The following is a 26,836-nucleotide window of genomic DNA, read 5'->3' on the forward strand; positions in this document are numbered from 1 at the left end:
AAACTTCATGTGCACCAGCAGGGTCCATGTGACAGTCTGCAGCAGGCTAGATTCATACCCCAGCTTGCCACGGACTAACCTTCACATGGAGAAGCCAAAAGTGATTTAGGCACAATGGGACTAGGGTGCTTTGGGATTATGGGCAAAGTTTTCAAGTGCTAGGCCTAATTCTGGAAGCCCCAAATATAAAGGATTTGTTGATGGTGATGGAACACCTGTAGCCACCTGATTCCAGCTCAGTCACTCTCCCCTCTGGCAGAAAAAGGATGGAGAAGAGAGCAGTGACTCAGTGTGGCTGTGGGAAGAGGAGCTGTGACTCAGGTTTTTTACTATGTTACGGAGGAGGGTCATTTCCATAAATATTCTCTCTCTGAGGTTGCCATAGGAATCCCACAGGAACCGAGAATCCACTCACTGTCTCAATAACTGATTAATCCAACTAGCCGAGACACTCTTTTACCAGGTGTCAAGTATCAGGGTGTCACCGTGTTAGTCTGTATTCACAAAAACAACAAGGAGTCCGGGTGGCACCTTAAAGACTAACATTTATTTGGGCATAAGCTTTCGTGCCTTGTTGTTTTTGTGGATACAGACTAACACGGCTACCCCCGGATGCTTGACACCATGCAAGGCACTAAATTTAGCCACATGGAGTGGAAATCCATCAATGCCATGCACCTGAAGAATGGGGTTTTTACCCACGAAAGCTTATGCTCAAATAAATCTGTTAGTCTTTAAGGTGCCACCGGACTCCTTGTTGCTTTTACCAGGTACACACAGCTATATCTGTGCAAATGTGCTTATCAAAGTACAGTACACACCACCTTCTATACCCATTTCTTTTCACACAGAATTGATTGGGAAGGGGGAGAGTGCGTCCCATAACACAATTTTAGGTGCATTTGCACTGAAAAAGAAAAAACCAAACCAAACCAACCCAACCCTTTGGCAGTGAGCCTCTACGCCCAGTTCAACTGACTCAAGCTCACATTATGTAGTGGGAACACTTACACTGCTGTTTTTTGCCCCGTAGCACCAGCTTGAGTCAGTTAAGTGGGGCTCGGAGACCCACTGTTGCGGGGGTGCAGACGTACCCTATGACACTCTGGGCCAGATTTACAATAACTCTCAGGACCTTCGATGCGTATTTGGCACTGACCTGTTTGGAGAACCTGGCTATTCTCGTGCCTGAAGGGGATACGATCCCATTTGAAAGCCAAGTCCCAGTTGTGGGCGCTGAGACCTTAAAACCTGGCTTTGTGCTCCTATGAAAAGCTGGTCCACTGTGCGATCTGGACACAGCATTCAACAATGGCCCACTGCTGCCCACATGCTGCTTCAGTGTGTGTATCAATGACTGCTTACAGAATGCAAGTTGGCGGGGGTGTTGTATTCCCACCGGACTCCTAATTCAAAGCTCTGATGTTTCCAAGAACAAAGATATTTCATTTCCCTTCCCATTCTGTGGTGCTGATTCAGATCTCACCACCACACTTCCAGAGAAGGTTAACTTGACACTTCAGTCCAGTTACTCCTGGTTTATATATGTTGCCCAAGCTCAGTCAGTAGAGACACCATTGGGTTGTTTCCTCCCCTCCCATTATCTTCTCTACATTCCTATTGGGAATGGGGGTGGGGGTGTTAATTTCTTGTTCTTGGTGGATCTGTCCAGGCTCTGAATGCTGCAGAAACATTGCTTGTTCTAGCCCCAGGCAGACATTTTTGAGGAACTGCTTTTTTAGGTACCAGATGTGCTGGGGATAGGGATCAGTGGGAGATGAATAGTGAGGAGGAGCAGATTACCAGTTTCATAGCAAGCTATGGATGATTAAAACAAGAGAAACATTTGGGGGGGGGGGGAGAAAATGAGGAGATTCTCTTGTTCCCTCAATTTTTCCTTTTATTCCCCCTTTGAGATGACTTCTGTCGGATACCCGTCATGACTTGTCCTGCGCTGGCCAGAGGGGCCAGCCAAGAGAGGTTTTTCCTTCACAGGCACCATCAAGGGTGGAGCTAGAATGTCCTAATATGTCCACTCGGTCTCCCTACACCGACTAAGTATGCCACCGCTGTGCAACTATTATACACCAATATTTTTTTAAGAGAAAAAAATTGCTTACAGAATAGCTGGAAAGAGCACGGTCTTGTGGGTAGAGAACTCAGGAGACCGGTTTTCAACTCTCAACCCTCCTACTAACTTGCAGCATGATCGCAGGCAAGTGACTTGGCCTCATTCTAAACTAGAGAACATCAAGATGGGAGATGGTTCTAAGTTCTTTGAGAAAGAGCCTCTCCCTCCCTCTCTCGGTGTTTGTACAGAATCTAGAACAAACGGGGTGCCTTTCAGCACTAGTGTTGCATCTAATAAAATAAAACTCCTCATTGCCAAACTATTTTCCCCCTTGTCTCCAAATTCCCCCCCCCGCCCCAACACAGAAGAGCAGGTGGTCTTGGTAATGTGTTGGAATATTTGCCAATATTGTTTCATTTTGCTCTCACCCGTCTGTTTCTGTTAGTCATCTCGTGTTACACTTAGGTTTTAAGCTCTCTGGGGTAAGGAACTGTCTTTGTTCTGCATTTGTACAGGGCCTAGCGCAATGGGGTCCTGGTCTGTTCCTCAGCAATACAATTAAATTGCAATCACTCAGGCATGGTCCTAAGGAAAGTAAATAAAACAAGCTTTTTTTTTTTTTTTTTAAACTTCTGCAAAATGCTCAAACCCTTCCTTCATATGTCTACATTATGCTGTACAGAGATGTGGCTCCATTAAAGAGTAATAACATTGCTCACCGCCAGGAAGCAAATGGATTTCTGCTGTGCTTTAATTTATAATGAATGATGGTGCCTAAGCCATCCATCAGCAAAACTATTTTGCCGCATTAACAATCTTGTTTAATGGCTACTGCCTTGCTTATTGTGCCCCAGCTTTGATTAAATTGTTATACAAGGAAAATGTTTAAGCAACATAACTGTTGGGAATTTCAGCCAGAGCAAAGTCATGGTCTCTTGCAGCTCAGGAAGGGTGGTCCTTCCAAGACACAGTGGATACATTTGGGGGAAAAGCAGGAGCAAAAAAAGGAAGAGTTAAAGAAAGTAATTAGAAATATTGGGCTGGCATGAAAGATTAGAACATAAGGAAAGGAGTACTTGTGGCACCTTAGAGACTAACCAATTTATTTGAGCATAAGGTTTCGTGAGTTACAGCTCACTTCATCGGATGCATCTTCTGTATTTTCCACAGTATGCATCCGATGAAGTGAGCTGTAGCTCACGAAAGCTTATGCTCAAATAAATTGGTTAGTCTCTAAGGTGCCACAAGTACTCCTGTTCTTTTTGCGAATACAGACTAACACGGCTGTTACTCTGAAACCTGTCATAGAACATAAGGGAAGAACTGCAATACTGGGACGGGCCAAAGATCCGTTCTAGTCAGGTGTCCTTTCTTTGATATTGGTTTGTGTTTCAGAGGAAGGTCAAAAGCCTCTATAATATACCTTGATGTATGGTATGCATCTTGGGGGGGAAGGAGATAAAGAGCAACAGAGCATCCTCTGACCTTAACCAATGCTTGGCCATTAAGGAATGAGAACCTTTTCAAAAAGGCAGCAGTTTTTAATCCAGAAAAAGTGGATGTTTACTTCTAACCTACAGAGAGAAATGGGTATTTATTTCACAGCCTGCATAACAAACTAGTGTAATCTAGTTGAATATAGATTCAGGCTATTGCTTTTTATTTCAGTTCACACCACACTGGAATTTAATACCCACACAGATAAAAGTTGGCAGAGCACATGCGGAGGGGGAAGGGAGAGAAGTTTGTACATGTGCAGTCTTTGGAAACAAAAGCTTTGATCATTCTTCTGATAGCTGTAACTGGTGTTTTTGGAAGCTTTAAGTAATTAAGGGCCATTTGGGTATTTTCAAGGAGATAAAATAATCTAAAGCAAACTGAAGCATGTTCATACCCTGAACCAATTTAAATATAAAACAAAGCTAGCAAGTTCTGCTATGAAAATTGTTCCATATGCCCTAGTACCTACTGTTTCTCCCTGTGTCAATATCTGCTTCAGGGAACTTAAGCAGGCATATACTAGTGGAATTTAGATGCTGTGCAGTTTTGGACAAGCGCATAATAGAATCATCACCACTTCTGAGCAATCACATCATGCATCTCATCTGTAAAATTGTTAGCCATTGAATTCTAGGTCTTTTTGTATCGCCTGTGTTTTCCCAATGCCTTTTAAAGTGGTTCCTTCAGTGCAGGTAGCAGCAATGCCCTGCTCAGACACAGCCAGTCAGCCTGTAGCTTCGGCCCTTGTTTTACCCGGTATCTGCCCAGTAACCCTGACATTCTCTCTAATCAGCATGATCAGACCTTTTCTAATGTCAATGGCTCTCAGTGCAACGTTTACCTGGGGGTGTCTGCCCTTTGTGTAATAATGCTGGGGCGGGGGGGGGGAGGAGGATTTTTGATATCTGTCTTACCAACCTCCAATAGGGAGCCCTACTAGAGCTCCCCAAAAAAGCCAACAAATAAGACAAAAGGCACACTCTCTGTAGGGTACTCTCCATAATAGATGGATACATTTAACTTTGACGCATCATGGATGGATGAATTAAATTTGACAGCCTGCTAGTGCGTAGCTTCAAATTGGGTACGGTTATCACCTCCCCGCAACCTCACTGGGGCGGTAGTCTTATGATCGAAGGATCAAGATGCTGGAGTGACAGGATGCTACTACTCTGCTTTGAGCTATAGGCCCTGTTAGCGAGCAGAGTTTCTGGTTCATACTCAGTCTTTTGCGAGATGTGGTATGGCTAGGCCAGCAACTTCCACCCTTCCAGAAGCATTTGTTGTAGGTGTCTTTTCTACAGGGGTGAGACATTTGGCTTCCATCACAAATGTTTTCAGGCTGTTTAGGAGGAGTTCAACCACCACCACCTTTGTGGTGGGTTTTTACTGGAAAAAAAAAATCAAGGATCTCCTACACATTTTAAAGGGACAAACACACCAAAGACTGTCTCCCTCTGCCAAAGTCTAGGTCTGAAAGCCCAGCTCACTCCACTCATGATTGAGTCAAAGAAGCCCACCTCCCCACATGCCACTGCCCAGATGAGCTAGAGCATCCTTAGTAGAGATCCTGACCCACCCACAAACAGATCGCCCCCCACATTCCCCACAGCACATCCCTTTTCTAGTGTGTGGTTGGTGAGGTGAGGGAAGCAGGGATAATTACCCAAAGCTGGTGTAGTCTGGATACTCTGCAAAGGGTCTTCACAGCCACATTCTGAATAAAGTCTTTACACTTAGCCAGAAGGCCCACAGGTTTCCTAAGGCAAAATGCTAGCCCAACAGGGAATTGGATGGCTCAGATGATTCCTAGTAGGAAAATTATTATTTATATATGGAGAGTCAGTGGTGTGCTTGGCGCTGTACGGAATGTAGATTTGTTCTGCCTCTCTACAAAGGAATCCACTGCAATTTGTATGTGAGACAAAGAAGTCTCTATTGCATGTCAAACCAGTCACATGGTCTCTGCCTTCATCTCCCTCTCCACTCTTCCTTATTTCAATGCTGGCATTCTCCCAATGCCCCAAGCCATAAGCTTTCAATCAGATCTGCTTACAATACAGAACAGAGACATTTCAATCAACAGAGAATTCCTGCAAACTAGAGAACAATCATTTAGCTCTTGACAACACTGTTTAATGTTTATCTCAGACTCAGGTTAATTAAACCAGAACCACTCAGCTGAGGTACAACTTTACCCTGAACAAAGTTTTTCCAATATTAACATCGCTCCAATTAAGACCAAAGCAAATTGATGACTTTTCGCCAGTACCACCACCCACCATTGTTGTTTCTGTGGAAGCCAAATGGATTTGTGATGCAGTCTTAGCACTCATACCTGTGACCTTGCCCATCTGTACCATGCCAAGTGGAATCAAGGAAGTCCAGCACTTGGATGGGAAGATTTGGAGGAAAATGCAGAAGGCCTGAATCTCTGCCACTTTCACCTTGTGCAGTCACTTACACCAGTGTAAATGGCAGCCAGTTTGATTTGGTAGCACTTTGCACCCACTTTGAAATTGGGACTGTTCTTTTCTTGTTCTGAACTTGATGGCCAATGAGGGACACACCAAGCCAAACCTTTGCCAAAATTGCGATGTGTTTGCCAAGACTAGCTGGGATAGGCTTTTTAAAAAACATGTCATATAGCATTTAATAGGATTTAATTTAATGTGTTTTCCCTTTAGTAATGTACTAAAGGTATTTTTTAAACATTTTTCTTTTTCATCAGAATCTAAGAGGATTTGCCTTGCAATTTGTAAGTGTGTCGCTTTGTAATGCTAAGAAACATTATGTATTTTAATTAACAGGTTTTCGTCTGACTCAGAAATTATGGTTAAATTAGTAGATTTTTTTTCCCTATTAAAATATTTTTGAGACTAATTTTTCAAGGATCTTGTCAGTCACTGTATCAATGAGAGCCTGATTCAATGACCTTTGAAATGAACAGAAACTCCCAATGGATGTTGGGTCAAGCATTGAATGATTATCTTTACTGACTTATGTTGTATTTTGATAGTATTGAGTAACATTTTAAGTAGTACTCTGTGTGTGTATAATAAATAAAATCAAGGGAGGGAGGGAGGGAAGTACTAGATAAAAAGGGTGCCCACTAAGCTGGGCTAGGCTAGGGCTTCAAGAAACAGTTTTTTATTGAAGTTGCTGTAGTCTCTTCCAGATGAGAACCTAGGCAGGAGTAGTTTCTATTATTCACATTAATTGGGCTGCCTGCTGAAAGCTCAGGGTCACATTCAGACTTCCCACTTCCACTCCCCCACCCCCAAGAAAAAAAAAGGAAACAAACTAATTTATTTTTAAATGGAAACATTCTCAAAGTCAGAGAGATTCTCTCTGCTAGATTGAAGAGCCCAGGCTCAAATATTTGTCCCCCATGTAGATACTTACACTCTCATCAACCTTCTCTTTATTAAGCTAAATAGACGGAGTTCTTCGAGGCATGCTTTCTAATCCTTCAACTATTTTTGTGGCTCTTCTCTGAACCTTCTCCAATATAATCAACATCCTTCCCGACTTGTGGGCACCAGAACTGGACACAGTATTCCAGCAGCGATTGCATCAGTGTAAATACAGAGCTAACATAACCTTGCCACTCCTACTCGAGATTCCCCTGTTGATGCATCTCAGGATTGCATTCTCTTTTGGCCACAGCATCACATTGGGAGCACATGTTCGGCTGATTATCCCCCAGAACACCCAAATATTTTATACATATAAAACACCCCTACATACCTTCATGGTTTATGCCAGCCCAATTCAAACTGAAATCATTGGGAGCTGCAAGATTGCACCTGAGACCAGAATTTTGCCCTAGAATCTTAGATGACATGGGAATGCTGGATATCACGCAGTCCCCATGCCTCCATTTTACTCTACAAGGTCAACCCTGAAAAGTTCTTGCCACTTCAAATCCAATTGGGAACAAATCCTATTTTGAGATTTCTAGTTTCTTTGGTCACTCAGGTCTCTAGCCTCTACATTCACCAAACAAGCCTTCTTAACAGAAAGTGAAGTTACACTGAGGAAATCGAAGGAGCATGAAAGTCATAAATAGATGTACTTGTAACTTTTCTTAATGTTACAAGACCCTGGTCTAAAAGACCATTGCTTCTCTAAGCACGGCTGTGTAAGTCAAGCATTTCTATTTATTTCAGTGGGACCCAACTGGAGTTAGGATTTCAGGTGTAAGAGTTCCTGGGATCAGGCTTTTGACTTATGGTTAATTTTTTGGTATTGTTTAGTTTCAGGATGCAGGATTTTGTTGACAATTTAAGACATTTTATCTCGATCTCTACTTTGCTTTTACGTTTAATAACAACAACAGGTTTTTTTCCCCTCCTGCTGATAATAGCTCACCTTAACTGATCACTCATTATAGTGTGTATGGCAACACCCATTTTTTCCATATATCTTCCTACTGTATTTTCCACTGCATGTATCCGATGAAGTGGGTTTTAGCCCACGAAAGCTTATGCTCAAATAAACGTGTTAGTCTCTAAGGTGCCACAAGTACTCCTCGTTCTTTAAGCCAGATTGTGATGTTCAAAATGCCAAGCCCACCTGGGATCCAGAGCATGTGTATGGTTGAGTGCAGAATGATGTCTGTTTATTAGACATCATGCATCCAAACTGCACACAAAACTTGAATGCTCCTTTTTCTTGTGGTTCTAACAGCATAACCCAACACACACTATTGAGTAGTAACCATGACAACTGTCTATCATTTATTCTACAGCATACAGGGGTTTTCACTGTGTTATTTACAAAGCACAACCCTGAAAATCCACTTAAAAGATAAGTGCTACTGATATAATCAAATTATTTCTGAAAAAACTGCAGTCTCTAGGGATGCACATACACAGGAATAGGAAGGAATCTAGGATTTACTATTGGTTCCTCTTGTTCTGTATCCTGCCTTGAGCAATGATTAATGCCGGATGCTTCAAAGGAAAGAGCTAAGAGCAGTACCATAATGCACCTGCCTAATTTTACTGTGTGGTATCATAAGGGGAAAATATTACAGCAATTAGCTTCTGGTCTAAAATGCAAGCACAATTCACTTATGCTCACCATCACTATGGCTTTAATAGCCGCAAATATCAATCAGTACTTGTTTTAAAAAGCCAGTCATATTTCCCTTTTTGTTCTTGCTGCATTGAGTTCCGCAGGTTGATGATGGGCTATAAGTAGTAGTTGTATATCCCTTATACTATAAAATACACTGCCCATTATTTAGTTGCAAATAGGTCTTCAACTCTAATTATGCTGTCCTACAGGTCAATGGAATGTTTTTTCTTCTTCTTTTACTGTGGGGGGGGGGGGGGAAGGAGGGGGAAGCGGGCGTGCTTTGGAAGGCTTTTCATCAAGATAAATGGATTAAAACTTTGACCTGTCCATTCTGGCTCATTAAACTGATACAGATAGAACAAGATTTTTTAGGTTGCTTTAATAAAACCTGTTAGGCACCCAGACAGCTCAAATATAAAAACATGACTACTAGGATATTCCAAGTATGGAGGAGAGACAGACACACAGAGAAGTTCTCTTCTAATGCACCCTAGAAGCCCATCTATGTTGTTGTATATTAAACTACACAGCAAGCCCATGGTCCCTGTTTAACAAAAAGAAAATTGAACAATAGCCATTGAATCACAGAAGTGTAAGGGGCGGGGAAGAGACCTTGAGATGCCGTCTGGTCCATCACCTCTGCTGAAGCAGGAACAAGTAAACCTAGATCATCCCTGACAGATGTTTGTTAACCTGTCCCTAAAAACCTCCAGTCAACAGGGATTCCAGAGTCTCTCTTGGAAGCCTGTTCCAGAGCTTAAACTACCCTTTAAAGTTTTTCCACCCCCAACATCTAACCTAAATCTTCCTTGCTGCAGATCAGGCCAAATACTTCTTGTCCTACCTTTAGTAGATAGAGAACAAGTGATCTCCTGCTTTATAATAGCCCGTAGCATATTTGAAGACTGTTATAAGCTGGAAGGGGGGAAGGTTGCGGCGGGGAATCTGTCTGGATGGCACACACACACACACGAGAACAAAAAAACCCCACTCACGGCAGGTTGTCTCAGAGCCCTCACAGCATATGCTCTGGTGCTAAAAAGTGCAGTGTAGACATTTGGGCTCAGGCTCTGAAACCCCACACACTAAATTTTAAGTACATGCTAAAGCTAGGCATGCGCTTGTGTCTATCGTTGACTAGAGGTGGACGGCTGAATCAGGGCCTACACAATACACATTGCATTCAACACGCCACAGCTGCTCTTAGCCAGCGGGAAAAGGAGAATTGTGTGAAGACAGAAGACAATTGGGGTTCATTATTAATGTTTTGGGAGAGATTAGCCGCTTGGTCTAGTCTAAAGAGCAGACTCCACATGGAAAGCATTAGGTCAACAGCGATGGGCTCAGGCACTAGCAAGACTTAAAGAAAAGGAGGACTTGAGTACTAAGGCTTGAATAGAGACTGGGAGTGGCTAAGTCATTATGCAAGGTAACCTATTTCCCCTTGTTTTTTCCTACCCCTCCCCCCCAGACGTTCTTGTTAAACCCTGGATTTGTGCTGGAAATGGCCCACCTTGATTATCATACACATTGTAAGGAGAGTGGTCACTTTAGATAAGCTATTATCAGCAAGGGAGTGGGGTGGGAGGAGGTATTTTTTCCATGCTTTGTGTGTATAAAGAGATCTTCTACACTTTCCACAGTATGCATCCGATGAAGTGAGCTGTAGCTCACGAAAGCTTATGCTCAGATAAATTGGTTAATCTCTAAGGTGCCACAAGTCCTCCTTTTCTTTTAGCACTGGCTACTGGATTGTCCTAAAAAAGCTAAACATGAAACATCTCTCCTCACAGTCAAAAACCTCTGAAGATTTTTCAGGCTAGGCTCTGGATCAGCCACTCTGAGGGGAACACTTTTTTTTTATTATTATTAAACTACTGATGAATATTTTTAAAGAAACAATGATCTAAATATTGAATGACTGAAACCTCACAATACTCCTCCCATCTTTACAGTGGTGCTGATTTTGTTTTCTAACACACACGTCTTAATGTAGATCCCTAACTTCCACAGAACCGGTGTGTCTAAAAATAACCCAAAGAGCAAACTGAAAAAAGCAGAGACATATTAAAATTATTTATAACTTGAGCAAAGAACACTTGTACAGACAAAGTGACAGCCACAGCTCACTTTGAAATATAAGCTTACAGCTGGAGCAATATGCCTCTTACTCTAGTAAGAGAGCTGTGTGCTTGGTTCTCCCCTCACTTAAATGGATATAAAAAACAGATTATCTTAAACATCGGTGGACTTACTTCTGATATACACTGGGGTAAGAAGGGAGACTCAAACACTGCAACTTTTAAAAAAATAATTCCTCTCTTGCCTATCGTGGACAAAGGTGGCTAGGAAAATTTATTTCAGTCTGAACGTTTTCAATTTTGATTTTCAACATGTATCTTGACATTCAGCACCCTAATTCCATGTGGGTAGCTCGCATGCAGAAGCGGCAAATTAGGTTCCTGATCCTGCAAACAGATGCATATGTTTCTTTAAGAGAAGCCACAGTTAAAGCATTGCATCATGATGCTGCACATTAGACTGTGACCACTTGTAAGTACCCAGCAATAGCAGGGACGGAACTCCAATCCTCCTGCGCTACATTAGCCATCTCAACCAGGTAACTGCTCAGGGAGGGTTTATTGTATTTTATCAGTACAGAGACTAGGACATAGAATTGAGCAGTTTTGATTCTATCCAATAGATGGCGGTGGTGTATATAGGTAGGTGCGTGCGTGCGCACACACACTTACTTTTACCCCACAATAGCAAAATCCTGCTATGTTAAGGTCGTCTTGGATTACTACACTATAGCATCCTATTGCTGCTTAACCCAACCTTAAAGGGACTATTATACCGAGCGCTAGGGCACAGCCTAGCGTTCTAACACTATGCCATGAGCAAATCCAATATAAAAGATACAATAATATGGTCAAGTATTTTAAAAGGTCTCCGTCTTCTCCAGTGCTTTTTACCTTGGTGAGTTAATGTAAAAATAGACTATTTTGAAACCCGTTGAAGCAAAGTCCTACACCTAACCACAAATGCAATGCACAGGCACAGGGCCAGATGCTCAGCTGGTGTAAGCCAGTGAAGCTCCACTGATTTTACCAATTGAGGATCTGGGCTGATGTGCACAAAAAAGGTGAATCGGTTGTGTGCATGTTTTTCAAGCCACCATCACTGTATCATGGGATGTGGCATTTGAGACTCCAGGACATGGGTATTCGGCCCATAGATGGGCTCGTGGTATGCTCACAAATAAGGTCCAGAGGCTGTCAGGGCTGAACTGCTTCCAAGCAAGGCTCTCCATAGTACAGGGGTTCCTTAAGTAGCGGATGGGAGGAGATGTGCTTTTTTGCCTTTTGTAAGTGTTTTCTCTTTTCTTTCCTCCTGTGGTTGGCTGCAAGCCAACCTTTTGAAATCAGCCACCTAGCACATCAGCTTGACATCTGAATGCCTGGATCCTGTCACAACGGAAGTCCTGAGTACTGCACAGCCAGAGGAAAACAATGCCATTAATATACAGAAAACGAATCCAGATGCATTAGTTACACCCAAGAGAGTTCGCACTGTAAGTATGAGACACTCAAAGGCACCAGATGGAAGCGCAGTACTGGAGAGGGTCTGACAAGCATGTCTCTGTTCCAATTTAGGAAAGCTCCGAATCACCTAGACATGATTATAAAGGAGACACCTTAACAATGACAAGCACTTAAGGAGTCCAGGGTGCTGGAAGCAGAGCTGTTTTTCTGCCCTGGATTGATAAGTGTAAGTTAAAGAGAGCTCTCCCTGGCACCACTGCTTTCCCCTAGGGTCCTCATTCACGCAGCCCACGCTCTTTCCAGGATGGACGAGGTCAGCTACCATTAAGCACTGCCTCCATTGTTAGCTGCCCAGAATGCTAATTGCTCAGGGAGGACAGTCGCAGAAGTTCTCTGGTCTGAGACAGTGGCCTTGTCAATCTGGGAATATCTATTCAGCATAGACTCTGCAAAGCAGCTAACAGGAAGGATTTTACCTGGCCATACAAAGCTTAATAATGGAAGTTGTAGAGAGACATAGGAAGTGCCATGCCACTGTAGAGAAATGATCCCTCTAGTCCAGCATCCTGCCTCTGAGAGCATCCAGTAGCAGATGCTTCCCAGGAAGATGCAAGCACCCTGTAACGGACAATCCTGCAACAGCCTTACCATGCGGGATATCCTAACCCTAGCCAGGCAGTAGTTGAATTATGTTCCTCAGCAGGAAGCCTGGAAGGCCTGTCTCCCAAGCTCTAAGGCTTCCAGCTCACCCATGGTTCCCAAGGCTCATACTCCCAGCCAGCACTCTGGGAAATTCCCCAACAGAAGGAAATCCCTGCCAGCTCTACTCATGAGTCCTGATGTCCAGTTCTTGGCTCAGACAGAACATAAGATCAGCCAAACTGGGTCAGATCAGAGGAAAAAAATGCAATCTAGCCCAGTATCCTCTCTTCCAACAGTGGCCAATGCCAGATGCCCCAGAGGGAATGAACAGAACAGGGAATGATCCTGCTTTCCATATAAATACTGTATTATTTTATAAAGACCCAGCTGTTGTACAGATAGAGGGAACTCAAGAGATTTAGTCCTTCAATTTGAGTGCACGTGCTACTGTTTTATATTTCAGGGGTCTATAAATCATACCAGGAAATCTCAAGATACTCTGCTGTCCTCAGGACATATCCAGAATTTCCTGTTTCTGAATAGGCCAAAGACATTACAGCATGTTAATGGGTCTATCTGTAGTCCTGAGTGAAATGCCGAGTCACATGAAAACATGGAGGTGGGGAGATCAGGAATAAAAAACAGTTGCTCAAGATTTCCAAATTTCAATATCAGTGCAGCTTTGGTTTGCACTTCAGACAAAGCTCCAGATTGGTTGTTTCATTATCTGAACGGATTGCTTTTTCTGTAATCACTTGGTTCACATTTCCATCTGCAGCTGAACACAAACATACACAAAAAATTACCCTTCACTCAGATGTATTCAAATTATTTTTGGTAGAAAACCAGAGCCATTTAGGTAATGTGAACACTATACATCAATGTCATGTATGTGTTATGTGGCTTGCTTCTTATTTTGCTTGACTTTAAACATTAAATGAGAAGGGAATCAGTGTTCTAGTTACTTCTGGAGCAGGAGAGGCAGAAAAAGCATATTACTAAACAGTTTTCTCATTAGCAGTGGAGTGCTTGAGACTGTATGATTCATCATCCCCTCTTTGAAAAGCTTGCAAAGTATCCAAACAGTGCAAATGGAGTTCCAGTTGCAACAAAACAGCATGTCCTTAAACATTAGCTTTGCTGTGCAGTAATAATCATCTCCATTTATTTCATTTAATCCTTTAAGTGCACAAATGTAAAATGGTTCTGTAAGTACCCAAAGGATAAATGAGGTTAAAACATTCAGAGGCAGTAGAAGGCAGCAAGCTGGCATTTCATACACAGCCCTATCACTTTTGCCAGAGGCATTACTTAGCAATCAGCTTTTTACGTTTCAGGTCTTGGTGGCAGGGGCTCTGCATAGACACGCATCTCCTTTCACTAAATGCTAACTCTCTTCATTAGAGAGCAGCTGGATGGAAATCACACTGCTCCTTTAACAAACACGCGTACCAGTGTGATGCGCACATCACATTGTCACGTATCAGCAGTGAAGCAGGGGGCACGTGGAGATTGCTCTTTCTGTGTACACATTGTTCCTCTACTTTCCTGGAAAGAGAGCTCTTCAATGTAGGATAGTAATCTCTCTGGGCCAGATCCTCAGCTGGTGTAAATCACTGCAGAGTCAGAGACCAACTGTAACGAGGGTTGTAATAGATACAATATGTATATAGGTAATTACAGAGAGCCAGAATCTAATAGATGTATGCCAATTTACTCCAGCTGAAAATCTGACCCACTCTGTCTCCATCCATGCCATCTATGTATCAAGTGCCAGTCACTGTGACATTTAGACAAATTTCTCACACATCTGCATTCCGAAGAACGTTACCAAATTTTTACATCAACCACCACATTCATCAGCTGTGAACTGGGGATGATTTATGCCAGGGGTCAGAATCAGAGGACGACAAAGATTCCATCCTACTACAGAGCTGTGCTTAATGCTCCAGGCTTGCAGCCGATAGTCACTCTGAGCAATCCTCAGTGCATGTCTGTGCTGCTGGTCCAAGACAAGTATTCAAATCAGCACCGTTGACATGAACGGGGTAAAATCTACAGAGAATTGTGATGGCGGAGACGGCGCTGTGAGGAGAAATGTCCAGAGGGATGGGGATAAGAGATTTAAAGGCAGAAGAGAAAGTGTCCCAAACCTATTTCCATTCATTTGATTTGAGTCTAAGTTCCTAGAGGATGGGGATGTTAACCAGCTGCCCGCTAACAGCGCCTGCAGAAGATAGGTTATGACTAGTTTTTCGGTTGATCATTGACAGTGTGCTCCTCACGCCACAGAGCTTAGCAGAAGGCACAGGGTGACAGAGAAAGAGGATTGCAGGGCTGCTGGGGGTGCAGCAGCATCCCGCGGACTTGAAGTGGTTTCCATCATATGCAGGGTTTACAGTTTTGTTCAATGGCTCTCTCCCAGCACCCCCACTGTACACATTGTTCCAACGTCACTGGATGGTTGAGCGATTAGGACACTAATTTAGGACTTGAGACCCAGGTCTCGCTCCCTGCCGCATCACAGACTTCCTGTGTGACCTTGGGCAAGCCAGTTTACAGTTCTGTCCATGGGGAGAGTAGAACTTCCCTAGGGGACAGAGGTGATGTGAAGAGAAACACACTAGAGATTGCAAGGTGTTCAGATATTTACAGTAATGGAGGGTGGGGGACTGTGTAAGTACCACAGCTAGATGGGGTGGAAATTTCCAGAGCACTAGAGGAGTTAGGTGACTGTCAATGAGGACTAGGTGCTTAATTCCCTTAGACACTGGAGAAAATCCCACCCACAGCCCCTGCCCCAAGCAGTTTACAATACAAAGACCTAACCCTATGAGTCAAAGTGAACTTCCAGCTCATTGGGACTTAAGAGCATCAGAGCCCCGCAGTGCTACAAACACCCCCTTAAAAAGCTTCCGCGGTTATGGGCCTGATCCCAAACTATTGAAGCTAATGGGAATTTTGACATTTACCTAAACGGAATCAGGCCTTAAAGTAAGCTGTAAGAAAGACTGAAAAAGCGAATAGCTCTTGTACTGGCCTCCTGTACAGAGGTGAATTTCATGCAAAATGAGCAAGGTTTTAATGAATTATGCTATGGTTCTCTCCAGATGAGCCATTTCTGGATCACTGTGGACTTCGCTGCTTTGTCCAATAGGCCACTCTGGTTGATTAGTCCAGATGCAAGCACTAAACAAAACATATAATAATTAACATGGGGAGATTTGAGTAGTTACTCTGTAGCCAAAATATCATGAATTTGGAAGCCTTGAGAGAGAGTAGAAGCCTTATATGCAGTTATTCTTAACTAGGAAAACAGATCTACAACTGGTTCTGAGACGAGGAATTTAGTTTTTTTTATTTTATACATTTACTAATCACTGAGAATTTTTTATAATCCTTACTTATCTGAGCTTCTGCTCATTCCTAGTCTTGTAGCATCCTTAATTCCCCAGACACCTCTGGGCAGAAGAGCTGAGCTTCCTCATAGCAACACCTTTTATCCTTAAATCCCCAAGTGCAAATTCTTCCCAGGATTTGCCTTCTAGCCACAGAAAAGAAACAATCATTGTGGAGAACTTGGGCTGGGGAATGCCATGCTGCATTCATCAAGGATTCCCAGAAGAAACAGTTGAAATCCTACACATTTCATCTCCCTTGAAGGGGGGGGGGGGGGGGGGGGGAGAAGAGAGAGAGAGAGGCTACTCAAAAGCAGCTCTTCAAACACAGAGAGAGAGAGAGAACAGCTGTTGAAAAATAAACACAGGACTAATTATATAGGATTAGGGTTTTGTGTTTTGTTTTGTATTTTTTTTAAAAAAAGCTATTTTAGCCTGGAAATAAAGGTTTGATGAAACCTAAATTTCTGTGCTTAACATTCTACACCAAACATGGAGATAAAAATAAGTACACCTCTACCCCGATAGAACGCTGTCCTCGGGAGCCAAAAAAATCTTACCACGTTATAGGTGAAACTGTGTTGTTTCGAACTTGCTTTGATCCACCAGAGCGTTCAGCCCCCCCACCCGGAGTGCTGATTTACCGTGTTCTACCAAATTCGTGTTCTATTGAGTCGCATTATATCACGATAGAAGTGTATCTACAGCTAACAGAGATTCTGTTTTGGGGACTATGGAACTGAAACAGAAGGCCCTGGAGCACCATGAAACCACCACAATCTGGGGTGGCTTTAATTTAACCAATGATTCACTTGATTTAAAAAGTCCCTCTCTTTTCAGTTTCAGCTACAATAGGTGAGTATCAAGGTTCTCTTCATTATCACCTGTGCCTCAGGTCACTTTTCTGGGAGAGCGCTCCTCTCTGAAAGATACCATGTTGCAGGGACATCTTCTGAAGATGTGGGAAATAATCAGTGCAGGAAGCAACCAAAAGGTAGAGTGACACCCCCTCCCCCCCCAAAAAAAAGATTCTTTGCTTTTGCTGGGCTCTGATCTCGCACCAGCACAAGAGCATAATTGGCAGAGAATCATAAGAAAACCCTGACAACATTTTCTCATCTTCTGCATTAGAAAGCAAACGGACTCAAAGGTATTTTAAATAGAACAAAGGCAAGGCTGAAGTGAGTGATCAAAGACATCTACCTAGTTAGATATGGTGATACCGCGGTAGTGGCAGTCTAGATATTTAATCCGGGAAGAAATGCATTTTAAAGACCATGGGGAAGGAAGACAGATGCAGTGCATTTACCTGCCAAATGAGCCATGACCTCCCGGTAAACTACAGGGAGGCTTTGACACCACCACCAAGCTCTTATCGCTCACTTCTAACCCACAGATCTCAAAACACTTCACAAATGTGGTCAGTATCATTACTGCTATATTACATATGGGGAGCCAGACACAGGGAGGGTAGGTGACTTGCCCTAGGTCATCCAGCAGCAGAGCTAGAAGTTGAACCAAATTTCCTGATTCCAAGTCCAGGGCCGTAGCCACAAATTACTTGGCTGGTAAGACCCTTGGACTGGGAGTGACTCTGTTATGTGTGGGTACAGCATTGGATCACAGTGGGGCTCTGGCCTATGACTAGGGTTGCTAAGCACTAACACTATACAGATAATAGAACTGTTGCCAAGAGTGGTTGTGGACACCCCATCAATATAGCACTGAGAAAATGTAAAATTCACCCCATGCAGAAAGACAGCACAAGTCCTTACTCTGAGGATTTCAGTGGATGTAAATGCCACCTCAGCCCTTTGCTGCACCTCTGCCCAGGGGTATATTTCACCAAAAGGTCAGTAGCCTTTGTGATCTCTTTTCCTGCTTAACTTGTATTACTTCATGCAACTCTACAGGCTCCTTATCCTGAATTTCTGGGAGAAAAGATCATCCTGTTTGGTGCTAGCCTGGCATTTGAGTTCTTTGAACTGAAGACGGAGGGTCTCAGATACTATGGTGATTGGGCCTTAAAAGTACCTAAGATAACTCCATCTCTGCAGGAAGCATGAAGTCCCCCCGAGAGAGAGGTGATACTGGAGTTTAGGGAGGAACAGAAATTGTGTTTGACAGTAGGTATCCAGCTATAGAAAGACTAAGACTTCTTTAGCAGAGCTACCTAGGCTGCTGCATTGTCCCTCTAAATCAGAGAATTGCTCCATAATTAAGGAAAGAATGACTAACATGAAGTCAGGGGAAAAAAAGACCATTATTCATACTTATTGCCCTTGAATTAGCCAAGTAAAACATCATGTTTTAGTATAACTTCATAATAATTACAGTGATCACTGAATTCATGCCTCTTGAAGAGACTGCAGTTCCTTAAGAAATCTCCTTATTACTTCATGTTCCATTTCACTGAAATTACATAATAAGCTAATTTCAGCATTTGGATATTAAATAAGGTCTTTCCAAAAATATATGTATTCATTAGGGTCGTGTGATCAATGGGAGTATGTCAGTAACAGACTTGACACACAATTACCTTTAAAAACACTTAACTGAGACACCAACTACTAGTAAGAGAGAATAGTAACAATGATAATATAGTCTTATCTTAAATACCAAAGGATCCTACTGTGCATTTCAAAGTCTGCATAGAGGAATTACATCAGCTCACTAAAATGCAGTCATCTCTGGGATGAAATACAGCAGCTGTTTAACAGCTCACAGCAACACTACTAGAAAGCAGAACTCAGAGTTTTAGTTTTTATGCATCCGATGAAGTGAGCTGTAGCTCACGAAAGCTCATGCTCAAATAAATTGGTTAGTCTCTAAGGTGCCTCAAGTACTCCTTTTCTTTTTGCGAATACAGACTAACACGGCTGTTACTCTGAAACCTTAGTTTTTAGCTTCACTTCCTGACCCCCATTTATACCTCTCTCATACATCCCCAAATAATTCCTTTTCCTTGTGTATACCTTCCTGTTAACTGTAGAGATCACTCCTGTTTGGATTGGAAGGCTACTTTTTCAGCAGGTAGGAAAAGGATGTGTGTGTAAAGCAGCTGCTCTTTTGCTTAAGGATGTGGAGTGCGGCTGCAGAAGTCAAAAGAGGTCAAGCTTCACATTGGAAAGAGGGGGTTTGGACTGCAAGGCAGGGCAAGCAACTGTCGGCTCTGTCTGAGATGTATTCTTTCACACACTACATAACTAACAATTGTTAAATACAAGCTCTCCTTCCTTAATGAAAAGGACAGTAGAGCCTGAATGGTTCAGAACTATTTATGTTGCCAAAGCAAGGGGACCATTTTAGCTATTGGGAAGCAATGCTTTCTTTGCATGTTACCAGAGCTGACCTGTTCAAGCAGACTTCTCCCAGCAGCAGCTGCAGTGTTCGCTTATCACTGGCGGAGAAGTGACAACAGCAATTTCAGACCTTTCAGCTGTAGGCCAGTTTGAAGGCAAAAGGTGATGAGGATGCATTGACCAAGTGCTGAAGCCTCTCACAAAATACTTGTGGCAACCATTCCCCATTGCTTTATGCTCTTGGACAATGGTGCACTGACTGCCGAGGTCTCTTGAGACTCCACCTGCTCCCCTGCAACAAAGCGCAGTTCTGCCATTAACTGGAGTGGCAGCAATTCAGAATACGTAACTGCAAAACTGGTGTAAAACCAGCCCAGCCCAGCCCACAGTCATCCCCACCTCAAGCTTAGGAAAGCAGTAACTAAGAGTCAGGCCCAAAATAGCCAACCCCGAAGATATTTGATTTTCCATCACTCTCTAATGAGAGATCCAGCCCTTTTTTAACCCTATCTTAAAACCAGGTTAAAACACACCTTTCAGATCGTTCACTGAATGGGGAAAACGCTTCTTATGGATTCCAGACAATCAATGTGTCTGTCACGCTCACCCCATTCATTAAATTGGCATGCGCATGGGTAATTGGCAGGTTATGGGAGTAGAAATTCAGTCTCACGTGTAGAGCGTCCAAAGTACATATCCTCAGAATGTCCGTATAACAATACAGTAATAACTGATATAAGGTTAATCTTTAGTCTTCCATCAAATGAACTGAAGCACATTAAAAACCAACCAGGCATATTATGTGAGTAAAATTAGACAGCAGAACTGTCGCCATTCTTCGGCAATTTCTTCCATGCTGCCAACTTACACTTATACATTAATATTTCAAAAAATTCAATTGCTATTCAACTTTCTGACCAACTTTGTAAAATTAACCTATTTTTCATTCAGGCAAGAGTTAGCTTGTGACTTAGCAAGAAAAAAAACTCACTTAAACACTTTCTAGAATACCTCCATTAGGAGAGTTAGCGGTGATCAATAAGCTGTTTGAATTAATTATCTATTTGAAATCTGAGCATGTTTATGTGTGAACCAGCCAGCATTCTGCATTGGAAACAGACAGAGAGGCTCCCTATCCCATCCCGGCAATGTGAAGTTCGCCCTTTGTGGCAGGCCAGAATTAGGTCTCCATACATTTAAACCTCCTTGCTTTTGAGCACAGGAATGGTGTCCTTTGCATTTGCTGCTTTTGGTATACAGAATGTGTCCCAGAAGAAGTACTGACTCCATCCATTTTATGACTCCATGATTGTGTCATAATTTACAGCTCAGTCTACAAACTTGAAACATGAGACTAAACACAGCTATGGTAGAATTATGCACATGACTGTGTCACCAGGACATGGTGTTATGACCGTGAATGTACAGTATGTGCTGTGCTCATACAGAACATCAATCTTCCTTGTGAAAATTAATGCAATATGCACCTTCCCTCATGGGGGTTCTCCTCCCACCCCCCACGTGTACTGAACACTTTGCTCAACTTTGCACATCTATGGCAGAATTTGTTCTTGTGTAGAGGACCAACAAAAGGCCTATGCACCACTTACATGCCATTTATGTTCTTAAAAACAGAACTTAAGTATGCACAAACCATTCATTGGCTTTCTATACAGGTGTTAATTTCACCAAGTGTTCAACCTCTTTTCATAAAGCAAGAGATTCCATGACAAAAAGTATTAACACAAAAGATTAAAAGGGTAATCCTGTCCCACCAAACTTAAAACAACACATGAAGACGCTTGGTTTGTCACATTAGCAGACTGATTACAATTCGATTGTGTTTCAGTTACTGCAGCATATTATAAAACATGACCCAGTGTCACATGTGTCACAGTCCTGAGTGTCTAAAGTTAGACAAGGAGTACTTGTGGCACCTTAGAGACTAACCAGTTTATTTGAGCATGAGCTTTCGTGAGCTACAGCTCACTTCATCGGATGCATAGCATATCGTGGAAACTGCAGAAGACATTATCTCTGTGTGTATATAATGTCTTCTGCAGTTTCCACGATATGCTATGCATCCGATGAAGTGAGCTGTAGCTCACGAAAGCTCATGCTCAAATAAACTGGTTAGTCTCTAAGGTGCCACAAGTACTCCTTTTCTTTTTACGAATACAGACTAACACGGCTGTTACTCTGAAACCTAAAGTTAGACAATTCCTAATTCTATATTTCAACTAAACAGCTGTATTTTCAGAGATGCAGGATACATGGGAACTCAGTGGCTTTCCTAACAGCCTCATGTGCATGGCACCTTTGGAGAAGAATAAAATAAAACAAAATAAAAAAAAATAAATCAGACCACATGTACTAGAAGCCTCAATAGGCATTTAGGAGCTTAAAGTTTGAGTATTCAGCCCCAGGTCTAAGCAATCAGAGCAGAGCCTTCTTTTTTGAGCTGGGGAGGTGAGGTTGGCCATTCTGTAGTTAGAGCAGGGGATCAGGGCCGCAGGGTTCTATCCCCAGTCTTGGCACTGACTCACCATGAGCCAGATTTTCCAAAGAGCTCAGCACATTGGGTTCTGATTTTTCTAAAGTGCTCAATGTTGGGTCCTGAGCTCTTTTGAAGATCTGGACCACGTGACCTCGTGTAACGTGAAGCTCAAAAAGCCTACGTGATTTACCCTTCTGCAGAGTAGGAACAAAGCCACCTAATCACCTGTTAAAAGCACTGGTATGAAAAGCACGGCCCAGCATTAATGCTGCTTGGCATACTGAATGCATCCGATGAAGTGAGCTGTAGCTCACGAAAGCTTATGCTCAAATAAATTTGTTAGTCTCTAAGGTGCCACAAGTCCTCCTTTTCTTTTTGTGGCACACTGCAGTTATCTAAGTGTTAGTTAGGGTTTTTTGTTTCAGGTGAGGTTAGACAATTTCAGAGTTAGGATTGGATTTGTTTTTTTATGGTGGGTTTTTGTTGCAAACCCTGTTTGATATTAGATCCCAAACCTTAAATTTTGGTCGAGTTCCAGGAGTTAAGATTCGGGTTGATTTTGGGGGTTAAGGTCAGGTTTGGCTGTAAAATTTGGGATCAGGTTTGAGTTTTGGGATCAGGATTAGGTTTAATAGAATCCTGCTGAAAGTGTCATTTTTATCTCTATTTTAGGTTTTAAACTGTAGTAGCTGAGTGTCTTCCATGTTAAAAAAAAAAAAAAAACACACACACAATCGCAAGAGCCAAGTCCCTAGTGGACTGTATGGATTCTCTGGCTTTTGGTGGTCAAAGTTCTACAAGGGTTAGGTGGTGGTGGTGGGGTGGGGGGAATAAAAGAAGTGTTCACATTGTGAGAGTCACTTGTGTTGGGAAGGCTCTCTCAAAGAAGATGGATTATTATCTTATTGCCAACAACCCCATGGTGCTAGGCACTGTACAAACACAGAACAAGAAGATGGTCCCTCAATGTCAAAGTGATTTGTTCTTTTGTAAGCAGCCTCAAATCTTGGAACAGCCAGGCATGAATCAAAGCTGGGTGAAGCCTTGCTTATCCAATATTAGCCCGGTTCTAATTGAGAGATCAATTGGAAATCTGCCTTTTCATGAATGGTTTGGATAGCTGACAAAGCCACCTGTAGGGGCTGGAAAATAAGTTCTGCCTCATCACAAAAGAAATTCCATCTAAATGAACAAACATCAGATAATAAAAAACTTTAACACACTTGAAAATTGCTGCCAAACAGACAGGTAATCCAATCATGTACAGCATACACCATGCCTTTGACAAGGGTCACCCTTAATTATTCTGCAATGAAAGGAACTGTATTCATTTCTGACAGGCCTAAGTGTTTTTATTATGACATGTAAATGCTGAGGCAGAGAATTAGCTAGCCAGAGCCTAAAAAGCGGCATTGCTTTCATAGGTTGGAACCTAAATAATATGTATTGCAAATAAGAGGCATATTGGCCTGGCTTTTCTACATTGTTTTGACTGGATTTTCAAGTCATAAAACCCTTCAATTGCCTCCACTCCACCCCACTTTGGTTGGAGCTGTCATCATAAACGGACAAAGAATCACTGGAGCTGTTAAATACTCCAAACACTTCAGTGAAATTGACTGAGTGCTCGTAAAGGCACACAGTAAAAACTCTGGCCACGCTCTGTTTGGAGGCCCCACTCTCCAGAGCTGCCGCAGCAGGGCTTTAACGTGGCTGTGTAGTCGCAGCACCAGCGCTGGGAGAGAGCTCTCCCTGTGCTGTAAGAAAAGCCACCCCGACAAGGAGTGCGGCTCCCAGCGCTGGTGTACCGTCTACACTGGCACGTTACAGCGCTGAAACTTGATGCACTCAGCCCTTAGACACCTCTCATTTGCCACTGACCTCAACAAGAGTTAAGAGGGCTTGTCCCTAGGAATGTGTGTGTGTGGGGGGAGGGGGAAGAAGGGAAGAAATGGATTTTCCAGTTCTGTACAGAAGCACCTTGCAGGATCAGGTCCTAGATATGGACAACTTGCTATTAACAGTATGGTACTACTTTGGTTTTGTATTTACACACAACTGTTTTGTATTTACACAGATTTATCGCAGTTCATCATAGCACACAAACACCACCAATACCTCAACACACTTGTGGGAAGTAGGTATGGGTTTATATACTCTCATGCACAGAGGGGGGAAACAAAAGTAGCGACACAGCGATGTTTGCTCAGCAAGTCATTTCAAATCTATTATTTTTCTGTGTATAACAAACATTTTCATTTTTCTTTAAAAAAAACGAAAGCATCAATTCTCTGCTATGGGACTAAATCTGGCTGTGAATTACACTGGTGTAAATCTGGAGTAACTCCATTGACTTCAGCAGCACTCCTCTACCTTACACCAGGAATAGTGAAAGAGAAGATAAGGGCAAGAGCCCCTCTCTCACGCAGGGTACTTGCAAGCGTCTGAAGGAACACTGCCAGCCCCATGCCAGTCTGTGGGCTGCACGCTGAGAGGAGGAGGAGAAGGAGACATTCTGGAAACAGGCAATAGTGGTAAATGATGTTTTGACAGGGAGGCTGTACTTAGCGGATGGGGAAAAAATGATCAAAGTAGATGACAGAGTTGGAACAACAGAATCTAACAGCTAATTAAGCACCTATTCAGGAGGTCCCAGACAACTATAAGAGATTTCACAGACTAAATTTCTAGCTACTTGGTTCTATTACCAACCATCTGCACTCTCTTTTTTCCTCATGAGAGTAGAAGGTCACACAATCTCCTCTAGGTATTTCCATTGTAGCCTGTCTGGGGAGTTACGGTTGATGCAATTTTTTGTTTCATGGTACTCAAAATCTAGCAGGCAAAGACGGGCCTGCCATGGGCTATTCGGAATCAGGAGCGCAGAAGTCATCATACCGGATCAGGTCACTGGGCTGCCTCGCCACGCAGCCAGCTTCTGGCACTGGCCAATACTTGCAGAACATTCCATCCTTAACGCACCTGAGCGACTGTGCAATGCTGCATGTGTCCGGGGAAGGCTCCTCTCTGACCCCACGCCCCTCAAGGGGATCACCTTACACAGAAAAAGCTCAACTCTGCATATCAGCACAGCACCCCCTACTCAGGCTGTGCCCTGGGGTTCCTGGTGGGGAATGTAACACACTCACAAAGGCTACAGAGCTCAGCCACAACCATTACTGCTGGGACTCAGCTGTCAAAGCCTCCTTGCCACTCCACAGCCTGGTGCAGCCTCATGGAAACTATCCCTACCTCCACTTCTTCCTAAATCCCTCGGTGCACAGGTACACATTTGGGTCTGGGCCCAGCACCATGGGCCCCTGTATACTCCCCCTAAAGCCTATCCCTCCCTGGCTTGCTCTGCAGAACTGCAATAGCGTGGGGCAATCCTCAGCCATGGATTAGAGGTAGGATTTTCCCCTACTGCAATAGGTTTATGGAGGTGTGTCATTGCCTTGGCCTGAATCACTAAAAGTGTTAGTAATGTTCCCGGAACCCTCCAACCCTTTCATAGGCTTCCTCTCAAGGTAGCTAATTCCACAGAGCAGCTGCAGTAGGAAATTTTTCCTTCTGTTGGTTCCCCAAGGATCTGTACAATAATCTGCTGGTTAGACGATGATACTGAGATCTGCACAGGCTGACTGCAAATATGACACTATGCAAGATTAAGGAACGAAGGGATACGTCCGAAGTTATTGAAAATAAAAACAAACATACAGAACTGTAGCATTACTGGTGGATGTAAGTTGCATCAAGATCCTTATTACTTGGCACTTTATAATTGTAGAGTGTTATTTAAACCCAGTTTCTGACCTCAGCTATACCAGAGTAAAAGTGGGGTAGCTATATGTTAGTCCATTGAGCCTTATTGTTATATTTAGCTACATTTCTCTCTATGGTATGAGTTTTTGAGACAATAACTACATTGCCCTCCTGAGATGTCCCCTTTCAATTCCTGATTAATGCTGTGGAACAAACAAGAGGGACTGTATCTCACCACTCATGAGCCCAGTGCATGTGGAGACAAGATTTTGAGGACTTAATCAGTCCTATGTACATATAGAAGAGCGTACTCACCGGTGGCTTGGCCCCTCGCAGCTAGGCATGGGGTAGCAGGGTCTATCTCCTGTGCCCCTCCCAGCAGCCACTCTGATCCTGCCACAGTCTGACTCTTCCTGTGACTCCAGACCCCCAGCCAAGTCACATTTGAATCCCACCTCTTCCAGGGTAACAAAGAGTCCAGCAAACAATCACCCCACTCCTTGTATCTCATCTTCAGCCCTCAGCTCTGGGCTCTGTGAGCCTCACCTTTTCTCAGAGTGTTATCTGTCCTTATCAGGGGCTTCCCACCAAGCCGCTGACAGAAAACCCCAGGTCTACTGCCTACACTGGGATCCACTCCAGGGACCCTAGGATGGCAGCTGAAGTCTGCTTCAGCAGACATTTTGCCACTGCCTGCCATTAACCTTTCTTCAGGCCTTTTCCCCAACCCTTCCCTGTCTCCGTGTGCTGAGCAACAGTTCCCAGAGTTTCTTCCTAGGGAGCCAGTACCTGCCATTAGGTTCAGAGCTTGCTCTACGGCTGTGTTTTCCCCTCTGGCCTCTGAGCCCAATTACCTCCCCACCTGCCTTTGATCACCAATTATGCCTAAACACTCCTCAAAGAGCCACTCAGTGGCTTAATTGGGCTCAGGCTTCTCTTATTCCAGGATTAGCGAGTGTGGAAAGTATACACCCCATCACAGTGTGACACTGAGTGGTACATAGGCTGTGTGCTAGCCCTCCGCACAGAGGGGA

General features: G+C 43.2%; 1 protein-coding gene across 1 annotated transcript in view; it reads right to left on the reverse strand.

Annotated features, from left to right (window-relative positions):
* CTTNBP2NL (CTTNBP2 N-terminal like) overlaps positions 1-26,628 on the reverse strand; it is a 363,525-nt gene extending 336,897 nt beyond the window's left edge. The window contains exon 1 of the mRNA XM_043533647.1: positions 26,118-26,628. The gene's annotated coding sequence lies outside the window, so the exon portion shown is untranslated. The remainder of the gene's footprint in view (positions 1-26,117) is intronic.
* Positions 26,629-26,836: the final 208 nt, after the last annotated feature.

This window comes from Chelonia mydas, chromosome 21 (assembly GCF_015237465.2).
Source record: "Chelonia mydas isolate rCheMyd1 chromosome 21, rCheMyd1.pri.v2, whole genome shotgun sequence".
NCBI lineage: Eukaryota > Metazoa > Chordata > Testudines > Cheloniidae > Chelonia > Chelonia mydas.